The sequence below is a fragment of the Sus scrofa genome, chromosome 5 (assembly GCF_054392235.1).
Source record: "Sus scrofa isolate SSC_HxYL_T2T_F1_AM1 chromosome 5, Sscrofa_HxYL_maternal_Yorkshire_Landrace_v2.0, whole genome shotgun sequence".
Classification (NCBI taxonomy): Eukaryota; Metazoa; Chordata; class Mammalia; order Artiodactyla; family Suidae; genus Sus; species Sus scrofa.
The window spans coordinates 51,886,502-51,900,027 of NC_139387.1; the positions used below are offsets into that span (position 1 = coordinate 51,886,502).

Genomic DNA, 13,526 nt, shown 5'->3' on the forward strand with positions numbered 1-13,526 from the left:
AGAGTTTTTGAGAGTAAGAAAATTTTAAGTTTATATAGTTTTTTCCAGAGAAGAGGCCCAGAATGAGTCACACTGTTTTTATGTCAGATTGGTTGGTCTATTAGTCAGCTTTTGCTTCACAGCATTATTTCTTATATTACCCAACTCTATTCTAATTCTGGATTCACTAAGGAATTTTCTAATTTTATTTGGTTTCACAAATAAATACCAACTCTGATTGAGATGTGAGTATTTCTGTAAGCTTGGCACTTGGGCCTCAAAATCAGTTATTTTGTAATTCATTATTTTATTTATTCATGGTGCTTTACTGAGCACCTGCTTTGTGCTAAATACTGTGTTAGGTACTAGAGATACACTAGTGGTTTCAAGGGTGGTAAATTGCCATTGGATCAGTTCTGCAATACTCAAATATATAAAAATATATTTCTAAACTGTAGATAATCAACCTGGATAGTGTCATTCCATAAAGTCCTTACTGAAATAGCTTTCCTGGCCTTAAAATGAGTTCCCACAAAAGCTGAACCTAAAACAAAGGCTTTTGATCAGGTACTTAATTGGGAATGTGATTCAAGAAAGTAGCAATAAAAAGCAGGAGTAAAGTAAGGCAGGGAGTGAGAAAAGGTCAATTTGAGGATGCATTACTGAGTTAGCCACCAGTATGGGAAAAATGGAGCTCAGTTCTGTGGAATTCTCTGAAGGAGCTTCTTGGAATACATATCTGGATGGCTTGCCCAAGAAACAATATTGGAAAACACTTATCTATCACTTTACATGTCACTTTGGTCAAGGATAGCTCCATGGGCATTTGTGGAGTCCATATGCACAAGTGCCAAGCCTGAATCCATGAGCATCAAGGCTGCAGCATCAGAGAAGACTCAGGAAAGGAATAAGAAGTAGGCAGCAACAAATCAGTACAAAGGACTCTAAAGTTATATCAAGTTATACCTCGTGGAGTGTTGAAGCTTGCTTGGAACTTACTACTACAACAATGTTTGTTTGCAGTAAGAAGCAACTCAAAGAGGGTTTGTAAAAGTGCATAAGAAGTAACCTATAAATTATTCTGTGACAACCACAGTGATCAGTATTGTGACTGGCCTGTTCTCTCTAATGTACCAGAGCATCTTCACTATCTCTAGCTCCCACCTTCACCACCACCACCACCAGCCCTAGCATTCTTCCTCACCATCACCTTCCTTTACCACCACCTCCACACCCCAAGTGGATACCCCAGCCAGTGCCTTTATTTCTACTAATGGTACTGCCACCTGCTGCCACCCCTACTGTTAAGACTACACTGCCTCTTTAATCCACCACCAAATGTCAGTAAGTCACACAGTCATTGACACTCTCTCAAAACTCTATTTTCTAAATGCTGCCTCTGAATATTTACACTTCTTAAGAAACATAATCTTTAGTCCTGGCCTAACAGTTCTATAATAACTTAAATTAGAGAAGACTTGTTCATATCCTAAGTAACTGGCAAGTGTTTAAAAGGTGTTTTAAGTTTTGCTGCACAATAACATGGAACTGGAAAAAAGTGAGAAAGAAGCCTTAAACTCTCTTAAGCTCTTTGTAAACTTCAGATCATCAGTGCCATAGATACTAAAAAAAACAATTTTTAGACAAATTTTCATACAAGAATGTTAATTGCAGCATTATGTAAAATGGTGGAAATAAGGAATGATCTAATTGTCCAACAGCTGGGGATAGTGCATATTTTCAAGAAAAAAATAATGAAATGAGATAGTATTCATATTATGTTACCAAAGAAGAGTGTGATATAAAAAGAGCCTTTTACCCACCAAATATCTATTCTTTCATTCTCCCCTTTTTTCTTATTAACAACGTGTTGACTGTATCAGGAGTGGCAATGTGCCCTACTGAAAGATAACATTTGCTATCATCATTTGAAGCTACCTGCAGGGATGATGATCCAATGCCTGGAGATACGGCATCCATCTTGCAAAAGTGAGGATTAAAGCCACACGTTAGGATGATGAGCGGGAATTTACATCGTTGAGGACTTCCTCAAGCAGATAAACCATCCCTAGACTGCCTACATCCTGACTTCTTTTATTATGTATGAAAAGCAAGAGCCTGTTTTGGTTAAGCCATTATAGTTGGGTCTCTGCTACATGAGCCAAATGCAGTATTAAGTAATACACACATGCTCTGAAACTTTAAAAAATAATAATAATTTTATTGGAAATTCCCTTGTAACATAGTGGCTTAAGTATCTGATGTTGTCCCCACAGTAGCCTGGGTTGCTGCCATGGTGCAGGTTCAATCCCTGGCCCAGGAATTTCCACATGCCACAGGTGTGGACAAAAGAAAAAGAAAAATAGCTTTATTGAGGTGATTTATATATCATAAAATTCACAGATTTTAAGGGTACAATTTGATGAATGTTAGTCCGTTTACTGTCTACAATTTGTTTTAATTTTGTGAAAAATATACTTAGCTTGCATATCATTTTATCAATAGTACAGATAGATTTGATATATTCTGGGTAAATATCTGCATAATGTTTGTAATTGTCCTTAGAGTTTTATACTGATTATTTAAATTCAGCATCAGAACACAATTCCCCTGCCCCATGGAGCGAGGTGTGGCCACCTAATGAAATCAAATGTGATCCTAAGTGATAAAATGATACCTTAAAGTAGAAGCCTTAAAGATTCGATGTCTACAATTCAACACCTTCTATATTTCCCTGCGTAGTAAAGGGCGATGTTCTAGAATGTGACAGCTAAAGTCAGTGCGGGTCTCAAAGGACAGATGACGCAGAGCACAGACACTACCTGAGCCATAATGAACATGTACCATTAGTGAAAATAAATCGTTGTTTATTTAACCTACTGAGAATTTGAGATTGTCTTCTCATAGCAGCATTACCTAGCCCATCCTGCCAGAAGTGATATTTCAAACTGAGACGATACTTTTGTTCAGCCAAACCCATACTGATTGCCATTGTGTTCAGCTTGAATTTTTTTCATAACATATGTAATACTGAAATAAATATTCTTGTACATTTATATTTATGTATATTTGAATTTTTTATAATAGATGTAGTCTTGGAGGTAGAATTGCAGAATAAAGGCATGTGCACATTTTATATTCTAAGAAAGATTTTGAATATTCTCTCTCATAAGCAGAGTTGCCTGTATCCTAGCCATAGCATCAATAATAGCATTGTTTTCATTTTTGCTAAACTGAGAGGCAAAATATTTTTTGTGTGTTTAAACTTCTCTGATTGGTAAAAAAAAAAAAAAAATAGGACGTTTATGTTTGTTGGCTCTTCAAATGTCTTCTTTGTGAATTACCTCTTTCAACATGCTTACTTTAACCTTATCTTTTTCCTTTCAGATTATTTATCTTTTCTTCTTGATTTTTAGGATCTTTTAATATGATCTGAATATTAATCTTTATATTATGAGATGCATATATTTTCTCCAACTAGGTTTTTCATTTTTTATGTCTCTTGAGTACAAAACTCTAAAAACATTATGTAATTAAATCTCTTGTTTTATTGTATAGCTTCTGGGTTTTGCGTTTGGGAAGAAAACCTTTCCCCACATGATTTTAAACATTTTTTAAATTTACTTTTAATCCTTCCATAATTTCATTTTTCACATTGTACATTTGTAATCCATCTGGATTTTTTTGAATGAATGTTATGAGCTAGATAATGCATCTTAATGTAGTGTTTTCCAAATAGACTAAATAGACTACCAGTTTTCCCATAGTGTTATTTCTCCTACTGATTCAAATGACATCTTTACAGTATTTGCATCCAGGAACACAGTTTGTCTCTCCACTTATTTAAATCTTCATAGTTTCCTTTCAATAGGTCTTATATCTTTCTTGCTTGTTTTTTTTTAATGGATTATTTTTGACATCTTGTTTCCCCAGTATACAAAGACAATATGAAGTCATTAGACTGAGACAATTGCTTCAATTCAAAAGCTTTGGTTTTCTTCTTGTATTTAATGGTTAGAAAACGTCTACTTATTCCTTCCTCTCTACTCAAGCAGAGCATTATCTTTCAGTTGTGACAGTTTGGAACAATTCATTCCATTTGACCTGCACATTTCCTTTCATCTGCTCCATATTTACGTTCTGCTGCACGAATGATGACAGGGTAGTTGATCCCAATTGGCTCAGTTCTCGTCAGCCAATGTATTCTTGTGTTATTATGCTGTTTGAAGTAATGGCTCCCTCTGAGTATGTTAGTTATTAAATCACAGTGAAATTCTTTTTTGCACAACATGATGTTACATTTACCATCAACCCTTGAGAGCAACAATGTAGTACATATTTCACATATGGGCCTGCAGGCACAATTTAAGGCCTAATCATGTACAGGAAGTGGAAGGCTAGACTCCTCTTAGAAGAAGAGATGTAGGCATATTTTGTTAAAATCCAGCAGGTGAATTAGTCGTGGTGAAGAAGCATTACTGGACCCCACATCCATTCATCATTGTGATACTTCAACTGCTAGACTTTCAGAGAAAACAAATTCTAAATTTTGTTTTGACTTTCATGTTATAGCACAGTGTGTTTTTGAAATGTTTTCAATGATTTCCATTTAAGGACTTTTTCCCTCTTTCATATCTCAAATGTAATTTTCTGTATTTTTGAGATTTGGTAAATGTAAGAAGAATATTAAGATTTGATTGAATGGATATAAAATCCTGATAGCAAGAAAGTGTTTTGGAAATTCTTATCTTTCTTTACTTTCCATCCAGGTTTTTTTTCTCTCTCTCTACAATTATTTTTTTTTTGTTTGCTTGTTCTCATTCCTTTCATCTTTCAAGTATAAATTAATTCAGCAGCAGCTCGTTGGAGAATAGAATAGCTTCAGATTCAAGTTAAGGCTACATAGACAGAAATGTGAGTTTCCTTTCTTTTTTTTTTTTTTTAATGGCCACACTTGATGAATATGTAAGTTCCCAGGCCAGGGGTTGAACTGGAGCTGCAGCTGCTGGCCTACACCACAGCCATGGCAACATGGGATCCAAGCTGCATCTGCAACCTATGCCACAGTTTGTGGCAATGCCAGATCCTTAATCTACTGAGCAAGGCCAGGGATCAAACCTACATCCTCATGGATGCTACGTGGGGCTCTTAACCTGCCAAGCCACAGCAAGAACTCCTGAGTTTTCTTAACTGTTGGCTGTAACGCAACTTCCCGAAGACTCCTGTGTTCACTATTGACTTTATTTTATGGGTTTAATTGCATTGCTCCAAAAGATATGTTGAGGCCCTAACCTCCAGTACTGAAAAATATGACCTTTTTTGGAAACAGGGTAATTACAGATGTAACTAGTAAAGAAGAGGTCATTCTAAGGTAGAGTGAACCTTAGTCCTATGTGACTGGCATACTTATAAGAAGACCACAGGTGAAAACACAGAGATACCAGAAGGACACCCTGTGAAGATGGAGGCAAAGACTGGAGTGATTCCACCTCAAGGAATGCCGAGGATTACCAGCTGTCACCAGAAATGAGGAGATATGCATAGAACAGATTTGCCTTCAATGTCCTCAAAAGCAAGCAATACTGCCAACTTCTTGATTTCAGACTTCTAGCATCCAGAACTCTGAAAGAAGAAATTCCCACTGCTTTAGGCCACCCAGTTTGTGGTACTTCGTTACAGCACATTAGGAAATGACTACACTCTGCATAAGAATGTAAATATTGGTCTGCTTTCCAGTGTGCAGATTTGGAGCTCAAGTGGAGTTCTTCCTTTCTCCTCTGCATGATGTCTCTTCAGAGATGCACATTTGTATATTCTAGAACCAGATATCTTGGATATATATTATACTTTATTGCAGTAGGGTTCATTTAGGGATAAAAAATATATAAACCAATATATGAGCTACAAGTCTGCAGTTTGTCATAAATCTAACTTGACATTTAATATTGACTCTTTTTTTTCCTCTGGGGTTTTTATTTTATTTTTTTAAATGATTTTTATTTTTTCCATTATAGTTGGTTTATAGTGTTCTGTCAATTTTCTACTGCACAGCAAAACATATCTCCCAGGCCAGTGGCTACCTCCTAGAAAATCTAGTCCTCTAGGTTTCCTCCAAGCCACATCTTCAGCTCCAAGCTAAACTGCCCAGTCCATACCTGTGTGACCCACTAAATGGAACCCTGTGACAGGTCTCTTTCCTTAGGTACAGGGTCATGGACAGAAATTCATGGATCAGAGCTCCCACCTAGGATCACTTCCTAGATAACTTACCCTCTGCAGTAACCAGCTCTTCTCACTCTCATCTTTCATTCCTGCTGGCCTTCTACTCCTTGCCATTTGCCTCTGTTATTATGATCTCTCTTTCCCAAGTATGTGTCTGCAAAATTTATATATAAATATATATTTATAAATATATATAATAAATATATAAAATGTATATATAAATATATATTTAAATATATTATGTATATATTTTATATACATATTTTATTTAAGTTCAGTGTTGCCCCAACACCCCACATTCCTCCTTGGAATCTTTTAACTGGCCTGACAGTCCTATGCCTATGTTCAAAAAGTCTTTTTTTAAAAAGATTAATTGAAGTATGGTTGATTCACAAGGTTGTGACAATTTCTGCTGTACAACAAAGTGATTCAGTTACACATGTACACACATCCATTCTCTTTCAGATTCCTTTTCCACATAGATTATTACAGAATATTGGATATAGTTCTCTGTGCTATACAGCAGGTCCCTGTTGGCCAATCATTCCATATACCTCAGTGTGCACATGCTTGTATTTTCTGGCTCACTATAAAATTGATACCTCCAAATCCCTTGTTTTATTCAAAATGAGTGAGATTTAGGAATTCCCGTTGTGGCTCAGTGTTTAACAAACCCAACTAGCATCCATGAGGACACGGGTTCAATTCCTGACCTTGCTCAGTGGGTTAAGGATCTGGCATTGCTGTGAGCCATGGTATAGATCACAGAAGTGGTTCGGATCCCGCATTGCTATGACTGTGGTGTAGACTGGTGGCTACAGCTGTGACTGGACTCCTACCCTGGGAACTTCCATATACCATGGGTGCGGCCCTAAAAAGACAAAAAGAAAAAAAATGCATGAGATTTGACTGGAGGAGGAAGAGAGGGAATGTGGTTATTCCCTCCAGCACACATTGGATTGGGGAGGATCTTCATCACTGGAATATATAAATATTTCATGTGTAAGCAACTCCATGGAAAAAAATTATTTTATGATACACATATACATAGCCCCACGGGGTACTATTTGATCTAAGACACATATGTGGCATTTTTAGTGAAATCAGTGGAAATCTACATGAGTCTCCTGATGGAAGGAATGAAATTCAGATAGGGTGAGATAATTTCACCAGATGCTATATATTTCCTATGCAAAACTGAAAATCCTAAAATAAGATTAGAAAAAGGGAAAAATATTTGTCTAAGATGCCATCCCTCACCGGGAGCCATTCAAAGCCTCAAGGAGCAGGCTTTCTCATCAGTAGAGCCTTGGACAAAAAGGAGGACAGTTAGAGCATTTTGGAACTCTTTTGAGGTTCTTTTCTAGAAGTGCCTTCCTTCTTTAAGAACTCAGACTACCAACCTATTGATTTTTCTTTATTTCCTATACCACAGAATACTTCATGGGGCAAAGTAGGAAGACCACCAAAAACAAACAAACATCCCAGGAGGGATTTCTAGCACCTTCCCCCATAACCCAGTAAGAAGTGTATTATTTTGTTTGAGTAGAAAAACTGACCCATGCATGGGCTCCCAGGCTTGGGGTGTCAGACCCTCCTCACGAGGCAGCATGAGGGAGAGAATCCATGGTTGGAGCCTCCTCCCTGAGCCTTCCAAAAAGAATGTGAAGCTAACCAAAGATGTCCCCTAGGCTGTGCATCCAAACGACTATGCCTCCGTGATCTGCCTCTCATCTTCCCCCAAACTTCTCAACCTTCCAAGCCTCTGATTACAGGGCCCTGGGGAGCTATCCAAGCCATTAGCTCCAAGGGTCAAATGTGGATGCTTTCCTTCCTGACAGATATATATATATATATATATATATATACACACACATATATACATACATGTATGAGTGGATCACTTTACTGTACAGCAGAAATTATCAGAAAACTGTAATTTAGTTTGATTTTTTAAGGCTGTTGGATGAAGCATTCTGAAGAGACAGTACATCAAAGGCCCACATGCACTCCAGATTCTCATCTCACTAAATTAGTGTGGAAAGGGATAGACTCTCAGCCTTTGGATAAAATGAAACCAATCTAAAGTCACCTCAAATAGGAGAAAGTTACTGTTGGAAACAGGGGCGTGTCACTGCAACCTGATTTTATAAATACGTAATAAACTACTCTATACATTTAAATAAGTTTTGCCCTTAGGAAGAGATCCAAACTCCTTAGCTAGGCCATGAAAAGTCTTTATCGGCCTTTCCAGTTCAGATGTGACTTCTCCCACACTGCCTTCCAGCCAAACTAAACCTTTGACATTGGGCCAAAAGTATAGTTTCAGCCCTTCCTTTTCCCTCTAGTGTCCAAATCCAGGCCCACCCTATCTCCCTTCCACCTTAAGTAACTCTTACTCTTTGAAAACAGGAATTCCAGCTGTACAGCCCTTTCATTTAAGAATTTCCCCAAAACTTAGAGGAAATTCACACTCTGCATTAAATCCAAGTCAAGCACCTGATGCTTTGTCATTTTTCTGTTCACATGCCTGCATCTGCTTCTGATCTGAAATCTCCCTGAGGGCAGGAACTGGGTCCCAGTCACCCTAGTATCCCTAGTAATCTACACAGTATCCAGCAACAGTAGGTATCAATTATGATGTTTCCCATGAGGAATCCCTCCCTCTTCCTCTCAGAGCATCCATACAAACTACATCACCAGGCACATTTTCCCAGTGAATTATACCTTCCCAGTTAACCAATGTTGTGACTGGCTGGTGTCTTGGAGTCATCATATTTAAACCAAGACTTGGAATGGAAGCAGCAGGGGTGAGAGGAAGGTCAGATTAAAACAAAAAAACCAAACCCAAACAAAAGACTCTCAACTGTGATTCTATTGTCTGTTAAATGGAAACACTGGATCTAATTACATTTCTTTTCCTCACAGATTCATGGTGAGGTTCAAGGAGATAACCCACACTTGCCCCTCTGGTAGAACACCTGGTACAAAGTAAACAATAAATGTTAGTTCAAGGAAGGATAGGATAATAGAGTCTTCAGGGTCATTTAACAGAGCCTCTTCCTCCAGCCCAGTACAGGAAGGGTTTTGGCTGAGGGTTGGGCACCCAGCCTTTGTCAGACCACCCCATGGGCTCAAAGCAACCCATTCCGGGTATAGACAGTCCTTATAAGAAAGTCCTTCCTCCAACTGAGGTGAAATCTGCCTCCTGCACATGTACACCCTCCTGTTCTCTAGATGGAAAAGACAGATTTTTTTTCTTATTTTCATTGTTTTTATTTTCTGCATAAGTAGCATACGAATATATTCTCTTTCTTGAAACCTTAAAATACTATAGTTAAATTTCTCCTCCCCACAGGCTTTTTATCCCCAGAACCCATTTCTTTTGTATGTGTTGGCCTTCCAAAAGCTAGAACTCTGTTCTCTCCCCTTTCTCTGCCCTCTCTGTTGCAATGCTTTATGTCCTTAAGCTAAAACCCCATTTCCTTCCTCATAAGATTTCTGTTATGAAAATCTCACCATCCTAGGGGCTTCCTCTGATTGTATTCAAATCCAAATTGTCAATGTTCAACTTGGAAATGTGTTGTCATTTCTTTTTTTTTTCCTTCCTCTATTTTTCTTTTTAATGGCTATACCTGGAGTATATGAAAGTTCCCAGGTCAGGGACTGAATTCAAGTTGCACCTGCTACCCAAGCCAGAGCTGTAGCAATGTCAAATCATTTAACCCACTGCACTGCAGCAGCAAACAAACCCACACCTCCACAGCAATCTAAGCTGCTACAGTCAGATTCTTAACCCACTGCGCCACCATGGGAACTCCTGTTTTGTTTTGTTTTGTTTTGTTTTTGTCTTTTGCCTTTTCTAGGGCCACTCCCACGGCATATGGAGGCTCCCAGGCTAGGGGTCGAATCGGAGCTGCAGCCACCAGCCCATGCCAGAGCCACAGCAACGCGGGATCCGAGCCTCATGTGCAACCTACACCACAGCTCACGGCAATGCCAGACCCTTAACCCACTGAGCAAGGCCAGGGATCGAACACACAACCTCATGGTTCCTAGTCGGATTCGTTAACCACTGAGCCATGACAGGAACTCCTGTTATTTCTTAAGGAATGTTGTAAAGTGCCTGAACCTGGAAAAGGGAGAAATAAAATTACTCTTTAATACAATCAGACAATATTAATCAAAATCTAAAATGCATAAGTCCTTTGACCCAGCAGTTTTACTCACAAAGGTACACTAAAATGTATACATAATTGATACATATACATACACACTGTTACCGAAAAACTGGATTTGCCTCTTAGTGGGTGTTGAACAGATAACAGTGGACAGATAATAATGAACAGATAATCGTGGACACAACCAAAGCAAAGATCAGGAGAATTAAGAATTTATTAGTTACAGCAAGTAAGAACACTGAGGATTTTTCCCAAGGCAGAGTCCCCTAAACAGCAAAACTGGGGAATTTTTAAGCTAAGGGAATATGCACATGCATGAAGTAGCTTGGTGGTGAAAGTCCAGGCTTTAGTTCATTGAAGTCACAAGGGTCGTAAAAGGTCAATATCCTCATCCCTTAGGTTCCAGTTGATCTGGCAGCTGAGCACTTCAAGTTGAATTTTTTTTCTTTGAAGATGAGCTTTCTTTTCTCTCCAGCTCACACTGTCCACCTCCCTCTGCCCTCACCCTCTTCCATCATGTTCTATCACAAGTGATTGGATATAGTTCCCTGTGCTATACAGTAGGACCTCATTGCTTACCTATTCTACATGTAATACTTTGCATCTACTAACCCCAAACTCTCAGTCCTTCCCACTCCTTCCCCACTCCCTGTTGGAAACCACAAGGCTGTTCTCTAGGACTATGAGCTGAAGGCACTGGGCATCTGGAGGGGGTGCCCAGACTACTCCGAGCCCCTGTGCAGACTGACATTGAAGGTTTTATATTTCTGGGTTAGCTCTTCCATTTTGGTGACTAGACTCATCACAGAGTTGTTGCTGCCCCAACAGATCTGCTTGCCCTGCTACTGCTGCTGCTGCTTGACCATCTCCATGGCTTTCACTAAGGTGTCAGTGACATCCACGACCACTTTCAACAGTTGGCTGCACGAAGTCAGAGCCTGGTACACAGCCTGGATGACAAGCCACATGGGTGGAGGTAGGGGTCTGGGCGCCAGCAGCACCCACTCAGCTCGTCGTGGTAGACTTGCAGGAAAGCCACGATGAGCTGGCAGAAGTCAGAGCTGACCAGGCGCAGCTTCTGGTCAAGGATGCTGGTGTCACCACACAGTGGCCCCTTGCTTGTGCTCCATCCTGAGCACCTGGAGCTTCAAGGCGCTCTCCTACAGCTGCCCGGGGCCAGCTCCGAACCTTCTCTTCTGACTGGACAGCGAGGCTGGTGCTCTGCCAGTCATCACCCTGCTTGTCCAGAAGAGGCTGCGTGTCCAGGGGCTCCAGGTCACAGTCCGGGCTCAGGAACGTCTGCAGGTCAGGACTCAAGAGGAGCTCCCCAGCAGTGCCACATTCTTCTCCCTGATGGCCTCTAGGTACTCCTTCGTGCTGGAGCAGCTGGGGCATCTGACGATCAGGTCCCAGACCACATCCAGCCATCGGTCCATGAAGCACAGCTGCTTCTGGGTGCAGGCCTGGCCCTTCAGGAGCTCCTAGTCACCAGGCCCACACAATATTAGCTTATGGCCTAGTTTCACCATCACCATCACTGAGGCCCCCTTCAGCAAGCTGGACTTTTCCTGCCAGGAGGGACAGATACAGATACAGATCCACTCCAGGATTTCCAGACAGTACTTGGACGGGCTACACAGCAGTTCCTGAATGGTCTTTGGTTCGGTGATATAAAGACCCTTGAGGAAGGGACCATTGAGGTCCTTCAGCTTCCCAAAGCCCTTCATGGCTGCCTTGAACACGGCCTCATCGCCCTCATTCTTGCTGCTACCACCTTCACCAACAGCAACTAATCCGGCCATGTTTTGTGCTCAGAGCCATGCCCTGCCCACAACCGGGCTGACTTCAGGTTGATATTTATCATTGATGCATAAATACGAGTCTTTATAATTGGTATCCTTGGTATTATTGCTTCTCTTGCCTGATAACCATCATTTGTTCCCACAATTATTTATTCCCTTAGGAGCATTAATTACTGAGAACTGTTCAAGGACAAGCATAGTGGCCAGGCTTAGATCACAAAATAGTTTAGGCTAAAAATGGTTTCTTTCATGTCAAAAAAGTGCATATAATCCAATTAAATGGATTAACATTTCTAAACAGTATCTGTTCACTCAGAAAAGGAAGGAAAAAGTCAAAGAAGCTCAAGAAAATAAAAGTATCAAGGAGACAAATGATTACAGTAAAATTCCAAGCATAGTCAAAAGGAAATAACTTGCCAGGGGACTTCAAATATTCCCATCCCAATGGCAAATCTATCTGCATAGAGGTGATATAGTTGGTGCCATAGCTTGTGGATTTCAAGTATTTGGGTCCATTAGCAAGACCTTCACAAATGTGAAGTAATTGCACTGGACTATTTTTTGGCTGATAACAATGATTATGAAGCTACCATAACCAAGAATGGAGGATAAAAGTAAAGTAAACAAGTATGCATAGTCATTTTGGAGTAGGATGAGTGGAGAATTGAAAGATGAAGTATCCAGAATGATGGTTGTTTGAGCTGTCATATTCCATCTCGTTTTAAATTAGCGTAGTTTAGCATCTCTCCAGACAGAGTGCACAATTCTTAAAAGAAGAGAGAAGTCACATCTCTTGAGTATCCGCTAATAATTTTACACAATTCCTACTTAATCCTTGCACTGAAGATATTTCAGCTGTAAAGTTCCAGAGATACTTTCTGTTTTGACCTGCAAAGGGTGTAATATTGCACTCTATTGGCAAGATAACAAGTTACCTTGTTCCTACTTCATGGATGCTGGCATAAGACATGAAACTCATGGATCAGAGATAAAGGACTTTATTACTCACTGCATAGCAATCAGCTTAAGCTTCATATTGGTTTACATTAATTTCCTGTGTCCCCCAAATCCCACGGGTGACACGAGTAGGATTAGTTGGATTTGTGCAAACACATTTTGCTGGGTTACAGGAGAGTAAAAATGACCATGGGCTATTTATCCTTTTATAAGATATGGTAAGTAGGCTTACTTACCTGAAAGGAGATGTTATCTCATCCTTCAAGGTTACCACTGCAAATCCAACCCTGAGATGACCACCACTGCTCACACAACTACAGTACTCTGCTATGGGAAGACTGAAAATGTGCCCAGATAGAGTGGCCAGAGCCCTGTATTCTTGGCA

The 13,526-nt window shown here is 39.9% G+C and overlaps 1 pseudogene; it reads right to left on the minus strand.

Annotated features, from left to right (window-relative positions):
* Positions 1–11,104: 11,104 nt before the first annotated feature.
* LOC100738773 (HAUS augmin-like complex subunit 7 pseudogene) lies at positions 11,105–12,184 on the minus strand (annotated as a pseudogene).
* Positions 12,185–13,526: the final 1,342 nt, after the last annotated feature.